The 17,075-nt window shown below is 49.8% G+C and overlaps 1 pseudogene; it reads right to left on the reverse strand.

Annotated features, from left to right (window-relative positions):
• The window catches only part of LOC130387654 (junctophilin-1-like), a 17,814-nt pseudogene extending 808 nt beyond the window's left edge, over positions 1 to 17,006 (reverse strand).
• Positions 17,007 to 17,075: the final 69 nt, after the last annotated feature.

Below are 17,075 nucleotides of genomic sequence, written 5' to 3' on the forward strand. Positions count from 1 at the left end.
TCGGCTCCGATAGAAAGTTTTGCTTTTCAGAAACTTATTGTATATTAGGTGAAAAATTTTTTTTGTTCGAATACAGCTGAAACAGTGGGTTCACTGGCTCTTTAAACTGTCATGGTATTATTAGGCACTCAAATCGGTACTCAGTATCGCAAGTACCCAAATCAAAGTACTTGTAAAAAAAGTGGAATCGGTGCATCCATGTTTGTAGTTTGACCTACCTGAATTCAGACTTGGTCAGGTGAGGAAATGGACGAAATTATGGCAAGACCAACATTTATCAGCATGACGAGAGCCCACCAAGATTGAATTTGGGCCCTGCAGAGAAGACAAGAGAATACACAATCAGCAAGAGAAGCCAACACAACCAACGCACCGATCAACACTAGTATCATTATTAATGATTATCAAATATTGAGTCATTTAAAGGCAGTGCCCTTTACCTGAACACGCTTTTCCAACCGCCAGTACCAGTACACCAGTACCAGTACTAACCCTAACTTACATTATTAACCTAACTTAATGGTGTGAATGATTGCGGACGGTAGAGCATCATCCGGGGTCTGGAATCATTCACACGAAGACCATAGACCACAGTCATTCATCTGCCAGACATGTTATCAACATGTCTGGCAGATAGCGGTTGACCGTGCGTTGTTTCCGGGGGGCCCCCTCACCGACTCCTCCTCTATGATCTCCGTGCTCATGTCCAGGCTGGCCTTCTTGGTTTCGGCGAGGCTCTTTGGTTTGTGTGAATCCTGCCTCTTCGGTCGGGGCGTCTCCGGGGCTCTGGGCTGGCTGACCTCTTTACTGACGCGCGGGGCCGCGGCCGCCGGGGCCGGGGCCAGGCCAGCACGGGGCTCTCGCTGGGGGGCCGGTACTGCTTGGTGAGGGGGCCAGCTGGGCCAGGCTGGAGGGTGGAAGTCGTCCTCCACAGCTCCAGCTGGGAGTCGTCCGGCGGCGGCATCTTGACGTCGGCCTTGACGTGGTAGCCGTGGAAGTGGGAGTGGATCTGGCCGGCTGCCGTGGTTACTGGTGACGGCGCTGGTTGTGACGGCGGGGCGGGGGAGGGGGCGGGTCTGGCGGGAGGGAGGGCTTCCTTCTGCCTCACTTCCTGCGAGGCTGCCGGGGGATTTGACGTTGCCTTGACTACACATTCACCGAGGGAGAGGAATACGATTGACATGTGACAACATGTTGTACAATAAGGGACAATGGCAACGACAACGCTGCTTTTAAGCCACAACAAACAAGACCGGACGCGGCCAGCCTGGACGCCTGACACATTATTTATCATTTGACAGGAAGTACCCCATCCAAAGCAAAAGATTTCACAAAGGCCATTCAGAACAGGAGCCGTCAAAGCCTAAAAGCCATTCGCAAACCCTAAGGACTATGCCCCCCCCCCCTCTCCACCGACTGCTGTTCCAGACTTCTGTCCGAGCCATCCCTCTCTAGTGCTGCACTCTACTGCTCCACGGGTTTCTTTAACATGCTCCCAGGGTCGAGCTCCCCGCCACTACAAATAACACCGCTAACAAGTTAATAAGCCCCGCCCCCCCCCCGCCACAGCTCACCTGGACGGCCGTCACAAGTACTGCAAATACAACAGCAAAGGACCACCCCCCCCCCACCCAGCCATCAGCTCACGTCCTGCACCCTGGTACAGCACCCTGATACAGCACCCTGATACAGCACCCTGGTACAGCACCCTGAGGTGCAGCACCCTGGTGCAGCACCCTGGTACAGCACCCTGGTACAGCACCCTGGTACAGCACCCTGATAATCAGGGTGCTGTACTAGGGTGCTGCACCTCAGGGTGCTGTACCAGGGTGCTGTACCAGGGTGCTGCACCTCAGGGTGCTGTACCAGGGTGCTGCACCTCAGGGTGCTGTACCAGGGTGCTGTACCAGGGTGCTGCACCTCAGGGTGCTGTACCAGGGTGCTGCACCTCAGGGTGCTGTACCAGGGTGCTGTACCAGGGTGCTGCACCTCAGGGTGCTGCACCTCAGGGTGCTGTACCAGGGTGCTGTATCAGGGTGCTGTATCAGGGTGCTGCACCTCAGGGTGCTGTATCAGGGTGCTGCACCTCAGGGTGCTGTATCAGGGTGCTGTACCAGGGTGCTGTACCAGGGTGCTGTATCAGATACAGCACCCTGGTACAGCACCCTGAGGTGCAGCAGGGCTCGCTGCCCCGGTCACTACCGTGTTCTGCGTTGCTACATCAGACGTATCGTCCACTACTGTCCGGTGGCGTCGCGTGCTGTGAGCTGTGTTGCTGCTGTGTGGTCCACAGTAAAGGGCGGATTATTGTCCCCCGTTCACGCACCGCTAGCACCCTGCAGACGCTTCGACGGTTCTGCGTCGAGTGTTAGCAAGCGGACCAATCACAGCCCTCGCTGCTGCGTCGCCTCGACGGAAGGTTAACATCTTTAGGAGCGCACACGTCCGGCCCTTGCGGTGAACAGAAGGAGGGTCCGCAAGGACGTAAGGGGTCCGTGACCCCCTTGTTCTGCGTGAACGTGGAACCATAATCAGCCCTTTACGGTCTTGTTATCATTCTGTGATGATGTGTGTAAAGTGTATGTTGGTTTAACCCCCCCCCATAGCAAACTAACTTCAGTGATGGTTCCTCTACCTGGGGGATGTCCTATGGCTGACAGAGCCCCCCCCCCCCCCCCCCATACCGTGTTACCTGGGGGATGTCCTATGGCTGACAGAGCCCCCCCCCCCCCCCCCCATACCGTGTTACCTGGGGATGTCCTATGCTGACAGAGCCCCCCCCCCCCCCCCCCCCCCCAACCGTGTTACCTGGGGGATGTCCTATGGCTGACAGAGCCCCCCCCCCCCCCCCATACCGTGTTACCTGGGGATGTCCTATGGCTGACAGAGCCCCCCCCTCCTGTTGCCATGCTCACCTGCAGGTATGCTGCCCGGCGCGGGGGCATTGCTCTCTCTAGCAGCGCTCTTTACCAGGGGGGGGCGGGGGCGGGGTGCTGGTGCTCTTGGTGGGGGTGGGGGGGACGGGGCAGGGCTGACGGAGGGCTGGCGCTGGGGGAGGGGTCGGGCGTGGTGCCCTTCCGGTAGAAGTGGGGCGAGGACGACTTCTCCTTCTTCTCCTCCACGGGGGCCTCCGTCACCTCCAGCGGCTCGTTGTACTTCATGCGGATGTAGTCGGGTCCTGGGGGGGGGGGGGGGGGGGGGGGGAGGGGATGATGATGGGAATAAGAATTACACTTTACACGACGGTGTGATCACACTCGTGATAAGCAATGTAACATCCTGTGACTGCATGAACGCAAGCAAGGGATAATGTACAGAACGTCGCCGGTTATTATCCGGAAAATAACACCCTTCAGGGCGAAGCAAGACACCTTCGCTGCGTGAAGGTGTCCGGTTCCGGCGAACCGGACACCGGGCTTATTTTCGATAATGACCGGCGACGTTCTGTACATTATCCCTCTTATTACACGGCTACTTGCCAAAACGAAAAAAATAACTTCACACGGTACGTCATTTTACAATTACCAGTCCGCCAAAGACGTTGACATCGCTGAGCCACCAAACACGCTGGGGTTGATAAGTTACCGGACTACTTGCAGAGTGATACCAAAGGCGTTTTCCACTTTCCTTGACAGCGGTCATTATATGCTTAGCATCAATTATCGAAAAATAATTCACCGCCGGAAGTTGGGAAGGCCCATGCAAGTGAACGGAGCGTTCCACAGCATTGAGAAGAGCCCTGTAATGATATGTAATAATGGAGATCCTAATCCGAACACTAATCTCTGACCCAGCCGATCGACTATGCTAGAGCAGAACTTCCGGAGGGAGACGGCACAGAGCCTGGGCCAGAAACCAGGAAATGGAGTTTTAGATTATTAAACTAAATCAATTCACACTAAATTGCAGTGCGAAATGCAGATTATTCCACACACATCTTCTGCAGTTGAACTCTGTTTACGGCAGACTGAGCTCCGCAGGGCCAAGGCTGTGACGATGTTACGGCACTCAAGTCGCGCACTGGTGTGTACCAAAGGAACACATTCAATATTTTATTCAATATTTTATGTTTTATCCGTGCTATTACTTTGAAGGGATATTGGCCCTGGGGTGAACTTAAAGTGGCCCCGTCAGGTAACACGTAAGCACTGGATTTCCCCTTCGGCGCTCATTGTTACTCCCCACATCTATTCATAGTTTGCGGTAGCCATTTGAAGCTGACATTGACTTAAGTTAAGTGTGATTAAACCTGATCCAAATTCCTCATCTCATCTTCAGGCAGCCTGACGGTTTTGGCCTGGGGGGTAACCCTAGCTGTTACCTGCCCTCCGGCCCCCTGGCTGCTGAACCTCCCGAGAACACCCAGAGGGAGGCAGACGTTGGTGGGATCGCATCGCAAAGCATGACCGTCTAACTGATCTGCTAGGGTAAGGAACGATAGCGGGGTATTCTGCCCACAACCTGGGTCACTGACGCCCCGAGGAACCAAGCACAGCCCCCAACGCAACCCCCCAACGCAGGCCAACACTGTGGTTCTACGGTGGTGGTTGGAGCTGGGCCCCATGGACCCCCTTTGGAGGAAAGTGATCTCAGGTCGATCAAGTGTCCGCAGCGACGCCCGGGCCTCCGGCTCTATAACAGGACGGCCCAAATTGGGAAAGGGGTTCCAGATTTGTAACGAGGGTTGGCCTTTCAAAGTGTTCCTACGTATTTAGTTTATTGTAAGGACACACAGCGCCTAATATATGCATCATAAGGGAATTATGTGTAGTTTTGACATACACACATATGCCATTACTTGCCATGGTCAAAATTATGATTTGATTTATTAACACTGTGAACAGATTGACGTGCATTGAATACCACTAATACTCCTTTTTCATTGTAGCCATTCTCCTTTGGCATTGCCTCTTGAATCTACAACCTGTTTGGTAGGCACTGAGATCGCACCATGTATGTGGCTCCCAGACAAAACCCTTGACCTGATCATCATCATCCTAATCAATAGCAGTAGCAATAGTGGCAGTTATAACAATAGTTATAGTAGTAGTGGTAATATACCATTATAATGCTACACTACAGTAAAGTATGATCCTACATATCCATATCAAACTAGTTTAAAGACACAGAATTACAGGTGTGAGCCTGCTCCAGGTGTGAGCCTGCTCCAGGTGTGAGCCTGGTACAGGTGTGAGCCTGCTCCAGGTGTGAGCCTGCTCCAGGTGTGAGCCTGGTACAGGTGTGAGCCTGCTCCAGGTGTGAGCCTGCTCCAGGTGTGAGCCTGGTACAGGTGTTAGCCTGCTCCAGGTGTGAGCCTGCTCCAGATGTGAGCCTGCTCCAGGTGTGAGCCTGGTACAGGTGTGAGCCTGCTCCAGGTGTGAGCCTGGTACAGGTGTGAGCCTGGTACAGGTGTGAGCCTGCTCCAGGTGTGAGCCTGGTACAGGTGTGAGCCTGCTCCAGGTGTGAGCCTGCTCCAGGTGTGAGCCTGGTACAGGTGTGAGCCTGCTCCAGGTGTGAGCCTGCTCCAGGTGTGAGCCTGGTACAGGTGTTAGCCTGCTCCAGGTGTGAGCCTGCTCCAGGTGTGAGCCTGCTCCAGGTGTGAGCCTGGTACAGGTGTGAGCCTGCTCCAGGTGTGAGCCTGGTACAGGTGTGAGCCTGGTACAGGTGTGAGCCTGCTCCAGGTGTGAGCCTGGTACAGGTGTGAGCCTGCTCCAGGTGTGAGCCTGGTACCTGGCTGGTGGAAGCTCGGGGAGAGCTCTCTGGCCACGGTTCTGGCGATGTCCGAGTCCTGGCCGGCGGACTGCCCGGCGTGGTCGGCGTTCTCCCCCTTGGCCCGGGCGTGGGCCGTCCTGAGGAAGACGCAGAACACAAAGGGAGACGTGTTGATCCTGAGTGGATCCACTGCCATGCCTGGAGCCTCTTCTGTAGCCCACCAGGAACTCATTCAAACCATCCCAAACAGAGGAGTGATTGCGTAGCCTGCGTGTGATTAATGTTGTTGTTAGTAGTTCATGCACTTATCGCCCTTGTCCTTATTTCACAAGAACATCCATTAAGAATCAATCAGGGACAACAACTATAAACAGCCTTCTTGTTAACGGGCTTCAACAACAAGGACTGAAGATTGGTGGGGACTGGGACAACTCATGTTTATCACTTCCAATGCTAACATTGGTTGAGGTCATTGTAATTTCATAATGGGCTGACTACTGATTTATTGGTGATTTAGTTGGATTTTGAAAAATCATCAACACACACACACACACACACAACCACACACACACACACACACACACACACCACACACCCACACACACACACACACACACACACACACACACACACACACACACACACACACACACAAAATACACACACACACACACACTTTTCCTGCCAAGAAACTATGAGGCCTATTTTGTCCACCCACAGCTTTTGTCCTTCCTCTTGTAAGCCTCTTCGTCAGGCTTACCTAGTGAACGGTATGATGACAATATCATCTCTTATAATCTCAAAGTTATCTAAGAACAAGACCTTTAAGAAACACAAAGCCCTCATGCTGCATCAGGTGTGCGCCTCAGCCCATCCAGAAACATGGACGTAGAATTGACCTCCAATAAGAACACGCTCACACGTATCTGACACGCTGCTTTGGCCCTCAGCAAGACATACTATCCCCCCCCCCCCCCAAACACTGAACCTCATCACACACATGACATTTCTGTCCACTCCCATCACAGGAATAACACCTGGGAACGCAACCGCCTAAAGAAGCCCCTCCTGTAAGGACCCGATGTGCTAGAGACGCTCTGCAGGCTGGAGCTGAGCGGGTCATGCAGGATGGAGGCAGGGCAACACCTCTAAGTTGGCCCCTTGGCCCCTAACCCCAAAGGTCACACATGGTCCACCACGGGAGCAAGGCCCATTGGTTACGGCAGCGGTCGAGTTCATCCACCCTGACCGACGACGCCTCTGACTCCTGGTAGGAACAAACTAATAACCGCCACTAACTTATTTGGCAGGAGAGGACAAGCCGGGGTCAAACGGGGTAAACCCCCCCCCCCCCCAGGACCCCTTCCTGAGGTGGCCCCTGGCCTGAAAGGGGTGGAAAGTAACTCATTCTGCCAAGGAGGGGGGGGGGGGGGGGTGGCCAGGCTCAGGTGTCCGATGGCGGTCCTACGTCAATGGGCTGCGTCAGATGTTGTGGTCGGCGTGGTCTCTCTTTCAGATGTCATGATGACATCCGTAGACAACACTGACGGCATGGCAACCATGGAACCCTGACAGAACCATCTGCGATTGGCAGCGGTGCTAATCAGAGACTGGTGTGTCCTATTTGTGACTGTGTGCGTGTGCGTCTGTGCGTGTATGAGTGGTGGGGGAAGTCCCGTAACAAACTCTAAGGAGATGTGGGACCAGGTGCATTGTGGGAGGATTCTCGGTAGGTGGCTTCATGTTGTGCCCGGAGGAGCCCTCGCTCCTCCTGACGCCTGCAGCCGAACGCTGGGGTGGACCCGAGGTGGAGAGAGGCTGAGACGGAGCGCGGGGGGGTCTGAGGGAGGCTCCTGTTCCCGGCAGAGGTTAACGGAGAGGAGGCGGGGCCCACAGAGAGGAGGCGGGGCCCACAGAAAGGAGGCGGGGCCCACAGAGAGGAGGCGGGGCCGACTCACTGGCACAGAAAGGGCTTTCAGAGGCAAAGTAACGACAACACATCGGTTCTATTGAGGAGGACGGCCCACCTCGTCCCCGTGACTAGGACACGGTGTACTCGACTTGGTAAACATTAGCTACCGTGTTTCATATCAAAAATAGCGTTGGCATAGGAGGTCTGGTTTATTAATCATTCAGGGAGATTTATCCAATGGGAGGGCTGAACGATATTGTGTGATCAGGTGTCTGTACTTGGCCCTTGCAACATCTATCCTTCTACATGATGCTATTGACTATCACACAAGAATATTTCATCAGCCTCAATTGCCACCAGATGAAACCTAAATATGCATTTTATTAGAACCAGGTTATTGTGGTGCGGTACCCAGAATCTAACACCGCCATATCATTGTAGGCCCATTCAGTCTTATCAGAGCGTATGCTTGCTGGCCGTGCATGTATCCATATGGTTGTAGGCTATCACAGACCTTCCTTAAAGCAACAACTAGAATCATAGCTGTGTTTCCGAGGCATTTTACCTGTATTGAGTTTGGAGGATCTACGTCTGTAGTTCATTGAGGAGATGTAAAACATTTAAATCTAAGTGATAACCCCTACCCCCACTCAAGACATCGAGAACGGGGCGTTTATTATAAGTGATTGTGATCAGTCCTAAGAGCTGAAATTATGTTGATGAGGGGTAAACCTGGTACGTCTTGCTAGGTTCAAGCATGGATACCATGTGATAGAGTGGTGCATTTGAATGGATAGCTGGCCTAATTGTATTGCGGTAGAAGCCTTTTTGATGTCCCCCTCCTGGGTGGTTAAAAGCCCTTATCTCAGGGTTGAACATCTGAAGGATGGACCATTTGAGACTAGGGTCTGTCCCTCCCACACGGCAGACCCCAAGCTAGAGCCTTACCCAACCAATGTTTGTCTTAACTGAGGCAGAACTTACATCTGTAACCATTATACCATGCAGATAAAAAAGAATCAGGTAAACAAACCTAGACTGGCGGCTGAACCTAGACAGGCACACAACTAGCGGCATCGGACAAGAGTTTCATTATCTACACAGGGTCAGTGGGTCGCGCCATTGAGTCACTTCAATGCTGGAACACGGTCGGGTGGGCGTTGTGCATTCACGGTGTCGCTGACCTCCGTCCCATAGGTTAGTGCGCCGCATCATCATCATCATCATCATCATCATCATCATCATCATCATCATCATCATCATCATCATCACCACCCAACCAAATCAATCTTCTGCTGCGCTTACACCAACCTGTTGGTGTAAGCGCAGCGCTAGCGAGAGGGGGCGACCTGAAGACAGAGGAGTGTCTGCACGGCAGCATGCGAAGGGGTCAACCCCCCAACATCAACACTCCAACCCCGGGCGGTCTTTACCTGGACGTGGCGATCTCCACTTTCGTCCGCGCGATGGCGGCAGCCCGGATGGCGCCCTCCACGGCGCGGTCCACCTTCTGCTTGGTCTTGGCGTTCTTCATGGGGATGAGCTGCTTGCGGATGCCGCGCGCCAGCACATTGTTCTTGTACTTGCCCTCCTCCTTGTGGCCCTCGGGAAGAGGGTGCAGCCGTAGCCGTGCCGCTTGTTGTTCAGCCACTCCCCCTCGTACTTCATGCCGTTGGAGCGCTCCGACACGCCGAAGCCGTTGCGCTTGTCGTTCTTCCACTCGCCCATGTACGACTCGGTGGTGGTGGCGTCCACGTTGTCCTCCAGCGGCAGGTAGTCGTCGCCGGCGTCGCCGTCCCCGAAGCTGACGGTGGAGTTGGCGTCGCTGGAGCTGATGCGGCTCATGGTGGTCTCGCTGCGCGCCGAGCTGCGCTTGCTGGAGATGGACGAGCGCGAGTCCGACTTGCGGAGCCGCTGCAGGCTGCCGAAGATGGAGCCGCGCCGGAAGAGGCCCTTCTTGCGCTCGCCGCCCTCGCCGTCCGAGTGGAAGTTGAGCACGAAGCCGCCGCGCGTGCCGGTGGGCCCGTCGGAGGCGCTGTCGAGCAGCACGGTGCCGTTGCTCTGCTGGCTGCGCAGGGAGGCCAGCGAGGTGCGCAGTGGCGAGCGGATGACCGTGGCCATGCCGTACGGCACGCTCTGACGCACGCCGTAGCCGTGCGCATCCCGCCCGTCCACTGGCCCTGGTAGGTCCCTGCGGGGGGGAAGGAGCGGCCACAGCAGGTGATGAAGACCCCGTTCAGTACGCACACGGGGATGAAGAGCGCTTAATCATGATAATCGTTAGTCTGATCAATCATTCTTTAAACATGTCATCGGTTTGGGTTTAGTCTAACTCTTCATGCGTACATCTTTTTCTTTTTCTTTTATATCAGCTATTGGAGTACAATCCTAATAATATAATAAACCAATCGATTTTGGTAAATCAATTTGATACAAAATACAGAGATACAAAAACACGGTTCTGATAGATGGCTACTGAGAGGGGATTCCCACTGTGTGGATAGGAGCATACTGACAGCCCTGTGGACGCTGACTAACCAGCAACATCGCCCCACTCTAAAAATGTAAGTGTTTAATCTGAACACTTACTCCAATTAGGACTGCATGGGTGCCAACGGAGCACGCAAAACGGGAGCAGTGACCGATGGCTACACTTAATTAATGCTCAGAGCACATTCACTATAATAACCAAAAACAAACAGCAAGAATAAATGGTAGTAAGGGACACACAACGTTTATACGTTATCGATGTTTAGATGTTTAACTCGCTTCTGATATGGGTTACATGAACCAAAGGATGTGCTTCCAGATGCAACGAGTTCAAATGGCTTACCCTCATGTCAGTTGAATGACAGCTCACTGTATAGTGTTGGGCGTGCATTGACTTTGAAACTGTCTTTGGTTTTTGGATGGCGCACATACATGACTGGGTCATTCTTTACATGAACAACTCTCTGAAGATCTGTGTGCATGTCAGACCAAAGAGCTGGCATCAAACAGGAAGGGATCGAATGCGTTCTGTTCTGATACGTATCAAAATAAAAGAACTGGCAAGGCAATTATAATACACATTTTGATTACTGACTGCTACAGAGGTAACTGTAATCTGAAAATATAATCAAAAAATATGTGACTCAATAATTCATATATCAAAGGCACTGAGATTAAAAAACACTCAATGGGGTACAGCACAGTGTAAGTTGATTGAGGCAAAGTAGAAAGATGTAGAGTGATAAACACAGATACTTTTGTCAAAGCGATGTTTTAACTAGGCAATACCGTGGTGCTGAGCTGAAGTTACAGGGCGTTCTGTGGGCCGGTGGTGGTCAGAACAGGTGGCTGCTCGTGGCACCGGCTATCGCCCTAACAGCATCAGCCTGCAGCTAGAAATGCTATTTTAAAAGATGGAAGTAACTCGAGACACTGGGAAGTCTGCCTGTAGGCCAAACATAACTCCAGCAGCCATCTTGCTATGTGAAATAAGCCTCCAGCCCGACTGAAGAGATGGAACCTGGATTAACCATTAGAATATGGTTCATGGGAAGAGGAGAGGAAATTATTGCTATTCTTTTTCAATCAAAAAAGTAAAACAGCGATTACACTCAAATTATTTAAATGTTAACATTCAGTTGTTGGGAATTGTTTGGAACACAAATAAGCATAAAGGGCAGTGAATTATCATGTAGGCGTCGTTTTAATTACCTAGAGTGTGGATGTCAAGTGCAAAAACCTTACAGCCTTAAGATTGGACTTTTCTGCGACCCAAAGCACAGACCACCAACATAGAGGCTATATTTAGGTGTACCTCCAGGCTCGGCCTTCCATGAAATACACTTGTGCATAGTGGTCCATAACCACCTATATGGAGTTGCACACTTTGTTTACTTGTGCTCAAATGGACTTATTTTCTCCTTAGATATTAAGAATCCTCTGGCTGACAGTCACAACATTTGTGTTTGACATCAGGTGGGAAAAGATTCAAAGTTCCCCCTTGGAGTCAAACCCCCCTGAATGGGAGACAAGCCCAGAGCTGCCGTGGTGATATAGAGAGATATAGAGGGTGAGAAGGGCTTTGATAACCATCGATTCCCCTCTGCAACGAAATGTCCCCTTAGACCGCTTTAGCGTGTTGTTCATTGTTTGCTCAATGCTGCAACATACCGTCGTATGTAGCCTTTGCACGACTATGTTACGCTGTTAAGAATCCAAGATTGAATAACTCTTAATTCAATTTTTCTTTTGTCCAAAGTGATGAGAGCACATTACATAAGAAGACATGAATGTGTTAAGACCCTCTGCATACGTTGGGACACACTGTATATAGATCATCTCCAAAACTGTTCTGCTGTTGTCATCCAAATGCCATCCAAGACAGACACTCACTCTGCAGACATTCTTTGGATTTATAAGGCGGATTGGAAATGTAATTGATTAGGATCAATTAAGTTTCAATCATTTCAGCCATTTATCTATTTATAATATCAAAAATAAGTTCACATTGTTCAGTAGTAACTTGATGGGCATTTACTTTCATTCTTAACCTTTAAAAAATATGAATAATCAACTGATGAATCCCAACTAAATAAATAGTTAGTTGTAGCTTCGCTATGATCTAAACTCTCCTCTCTCATTGACATTGGCTCCAGACTTATAAGCAGCTTATCCTGCTTATCCCTGGTGAGCTCGAACATGAGTAGCACCTCCTAACCTGCTTACCTACAAGCTCTGCACGATTAGCTTCTTCTTAACCTGCTTACCTACAAGCTCTACATGATAGCTACTCCTTAATCTCCTCTCTACTTTAACCATACCAAAAGTTAAACTCAATCCTTTTGCAGCTTCTATCTCTGTAATAGTCTGTCCCACATAAACAGGGAAGATGACTTTTCCTCTCTGGGCAGACCTTACGCACAGCCCCCTAGATGGCTCCCTATTACCTATATCCTTGCAGAAGGGACAATAGTTGGGTCTTACTATAGATGTGATCATCAAATGTCATTACACTGTTCTTGCCGCTGTCTGTCTTATACCATAGAAATGCATCTTTAGTGACCAACACTTGAACACTTCGTCAAGGCATTTTAAATCAGTTCAGGTCTGATCATGATTATCGCAATAATGCAGTGTTGCACAATCACCCACTGCTGGTGATTGCATACCAATTCTACGTTTGTTTAGAAACTTTGAACGATGAATTGACATCTTTGGTCATAAAGCCAGACTGAATTGTGCTCACTTATTCAACGTACATCGAGGTCTCTTGATGTTTACATCCGATATTTTAGGGATAGTGAACTTCAATGTCCACTGAACATGGTCGTCAAATGGGTGCTGACCAAAGTTTAATAAACAATGACAACTAAATGGGGCTGTGATCTGTAGAAGAGACTCCTATGTGACCTCTTGTTTTACAGCGCCGGGCTAGCTTACCCAATGAAGAAGATTAGTCAAATCAAGGTGTACTAGTCAAGATGCAATGTCCAATCCTTTAATCCACAGGCTCTCACGGGAAGCCTAGCAGCATCCCCATCCTGCTACATGGTTGAACTCTGTTACTCTCTGTTAATTCATCATACCAAAAGTATAACACGAAACCAGGGCCGTCTATAAGGGCCAATTGTTACCAGTTCGAAAGGGTTATACAAGAACTGCACCCCCCGTAGATTGATGAACAGGGGGGATGTGGATACCTGGGTGAGATCGATGAACGGGGGGATGTAGATACCTAGGTGAGACTGATGAACAGGGGGGATGTGATACCTGGGTGAGACTGATGAACAGGGGGGATGTGATACCTGGGTGAGATACGATGAACAGGGGGGGAATGTGATACCTTGGTGGAGATTGATGAAACAGGGGGATGTGATACCTGTGTGAAGACTGATGAACAGGGGGAGTGGGGAATACCTGGGTGAGACTGATGAACAGGGGGGATGTGATACCTGGGTGAGACTGATGAACAGGGGGATGTGATACCTGGGTGAGATTGATGAACAAGGGGGATGTGATACCTGGGTGATACTGATGAACAGGGGGGATGTGATACCTGGGTGAGACTGATGAACAGGGGGGATGTGATACCTGGGTGAATCGATGAACAGGGGGGATGTGATACCTGGGTGAGACTGATGAACAGGGGGGATGTGATACCTGGGTGAGACTGATGAACAGGGGGATGTGATACCATTAACCATGACCTGGGTGAGATCGATGAACAGGGGGGATGTGATACCTGGGTGAGACCGATGAACGGGGGGATGTGATACCTGGGTGAGATCGATGAACAGTGAGGGATGTGATACCTGGGTGAGACTGATTGAACAGGGGGATGTGATACCTGGGTGAGACTGATGAACGGGGGATGTGATACCTGGGTGAGATACGATGAACAGGGGGGATGTGATACCTGTGTGAGATTGGAACACAGACCATTTGTCGTGTACTGACTGGGTCTGGACTCATCCAGATCGACTGTGCCTTAATACAATTAACCCGGTTGTAAAACTCTCCTAGTGTCCACTGGACCTATGTGGCGGTTCCACTGCTGGCAGCTCTACTTTGGCAGAGTTAACACAAAAAGACAGCACTGAAAGAATGAAAGTCTGACGGACGTAGAGTCAATCATAGGCTGAGAGGGGGACCCGGACTGCTGCAATTAATGTGTTGTCTCAAATTCTGATTTGCTTTTGCAGTGGAATGAAATTGATTTCAATTAATTACTTAAAATCAATCAAGAGCTCGTTCCATAATATAAATAGGTTAGTAATAACAAAAATGTTGTATTACTAATGCCAGCGATTTGTCTGTTTACATTCTTTAAACTTCTGATCAAGCTTTCCAGGTGTCAAAGCTGCGGTGGTACTCCGGACATCCCGCTGCCATTGGATGAGAGAACCAAGCATTCCGAAGTGTCCTTAACCAATGGTGGAGCTGTGATAAGGCTGTGGGCACGATGGGATCCATGGGAAACACGGATTGCCCGGACCAAAACCCGGACGAAGACCCTTATTGGTCGTCAATTCTAAATTGTCTCGCACAGAGGACACTACAGTTAGCAAAAACAGATATTCTGACAGCCCCTCACATTCACCTGTAGCTGAAGAAGGCTATGGCATTCCTAAGAAATTACACTGAATTATAGCATCTCAATCTCAGCCCCTTTGATCAACAGAAGGCTGGGGCACTTGACTCAGCCTGAGAAGGCAGCGTGGGCTGTTCTTTAAGACACTGTCCCAGTGAGGGGTCAACAGGGTTAAGATTATATAGTAACAGGGAACATGGAAAGGGGCCTTGGCCTGCGACTGGCCTACTGGCCCTTTTGCCACCATGACCCCGATAAATCAAGCGGAAAGGACGATGGCTAGACGGATGAATATACAAATGCTTGGACGGATGTATGTATGGATGGGTAACTAGACAAATCCGGGGTTTGACAGGCTGAAACAATAGTGGGCTGATTTGTGTGCACAAAAGAGAGAGCTCTAGTTATGAGGTACAAGAAAGGTGCTGAATTAACTTGCCAATGTTTGATGGCTTGGTTGCCCTGATAGAAAATGATACACATCATCATAAACTAGAAAGACGGACTAGACAGCTAAGACTTAGAGAAGTCAACGAAGGAGAGCCAAAATAGACCGATTCAAAGAGAGGGGGGTACAGAACGATTAAAGATAGGAAGTAGATACATTTAGAGTAGCCTAGTAGAGAAGGCATCCAAGAAGACTCACTGAGTATACTAAAGTAAAAAAAATAAAAAAGGAATAAGAATGGCAGATAATTCTATATTATTGTTCATTATAACAACACACACTATTGGGAGTTAATATTGTTAAGAGAGTAACCGTTCATCTGTAGTTAACCTTCATTTGAATACAACCTTACAACTAGTTGCATTCGATTTAGTGTATATGTTTAGAGATGATAACTATGTCGATACATTTTCAATCAACTGAGCCTCAGTAAAAGGTGCTTTGTTGATAAACTAATAGACTAATATTTCCATCAACCTCCATCCACAACTACCACTGCTGTTTAGAGCAGATGGCTTTATGCGCTCATATGAAACATCCAAAACGGTTTAACATACAACAGTAAACGATTCAGTGTGTTGTTTAGGCAAAACTACCAACTGTTTTTATTTTATCCAAGTTTTGCATAAAATAAGATCCGATAATAATGCATGATAATGCGGAATGAGTCCATTTTCTTTGGAGTGGGACTGTGGGACATGGAGTTACTGTTAAGTTAAGTATTTTCTCCACTGTAGATACAGTGAAAAAGATTGCAAATCCTTCTTCCTGGTTGGCTAGTGATTAGGGCCAAAGGTTAAAAAATCAAGTAATGGATGAGGATAGATGGACATATAATAATATGTAATGTCACCATGCATATTGGGAACTAGGGTTTGCATTCTATTAAAACACTTAATGAATTAACCTGACATTTTCATTTCGAAAGAGTATGTACCCAGGAAACCAAACTCGACCTATGTCACAAAGATGTTGCGGTGCCATAATTTCCATAACAGGCATATGTTGTATAGTCAGTGGATGATGTTATATCCAGTTCAGCATAACAAACCTTTCCCTGGTCGCTTAAAACAGCTCTGCCCATTAGGCCCTGATAATAAATCAAGTAGGAGGTCCATAAGAATAGATGTTTGCAGTGCACTGATATTGCACTGTGTGTGTGACCATCAACCGGGAAATCCCACTGCAAAACGTATCAATGAGAGTTCAGAGACACTTGTTGCCATTTACCTACATGCTATGTTTCTGCCCTATTAATGGGTTAGAATAATAATACTAATAATAATAACACGAATACTATAAACTTTATATTTTGCCTTAAATATATTTGCCTCTCAGAGACAATCACAGGCCTCATCTGCCTACATGCACACACATAAAGTCAACTGTTGCTGACAGACACCGCCTCACCTCCGTCCCCGTACGTTTCGACGCCGTATCCGTCCTGTAAACCATTGTTCCACGTCCCCTCGTACCTGGCCGGCGTGTTTTAACTCTGCCTCACGCCGTATCGACCCTTCAGTCCATGAGTCCATTCCCCCCGGTAAATCCACCTCCCCTTCGTCTCCACGCCGAGTCCATGGCGCTTCCCCTGCGCCCAGTATCCGTGGTAGACGTTGCCGCTGGGCCAGGTGTACACGCCGACTATCTCGAACCCGTTGGACCAAGATCCCGCGTACTCGCCCTGACCCTTGGGTCCCGTGCAGATGCCGTGTCCGTGGGCTTTGCCGTCCTCCCAACCGCCGCAATATGTACCGCCATCGTCAAAATCAAACCGGCCGCCCGTCATTCAGGAAAGCAAGGGTGGGGGAATTATAAAAATCGCGGCAGTTCCTGGTGGCTGGTTGGTAAGGCCAGTGTGACGGGGTTGTTTTTTAGGGGGGCCGGAAATGTGGAGGTTAAGCGCGGCAAGTGGGTGCCCG

Source organism: Gadus chalcogrammus, chromosome 8 (assembly GCF_026213295.1).
Source record: "Gadus chalcogrammus isolate NIFS_2021 chromosome 8, NIFS_Gcha_1.0, whole genome shotgun sequence".
In the NCBI taxonomy this organism is placed as follows: domain Eukaryota; kingdom Metazoa; phylum Chordata; class Actinopteri; order Gadiformes; family Gadidae; genus Gadus; species Gadus chalcogrammus.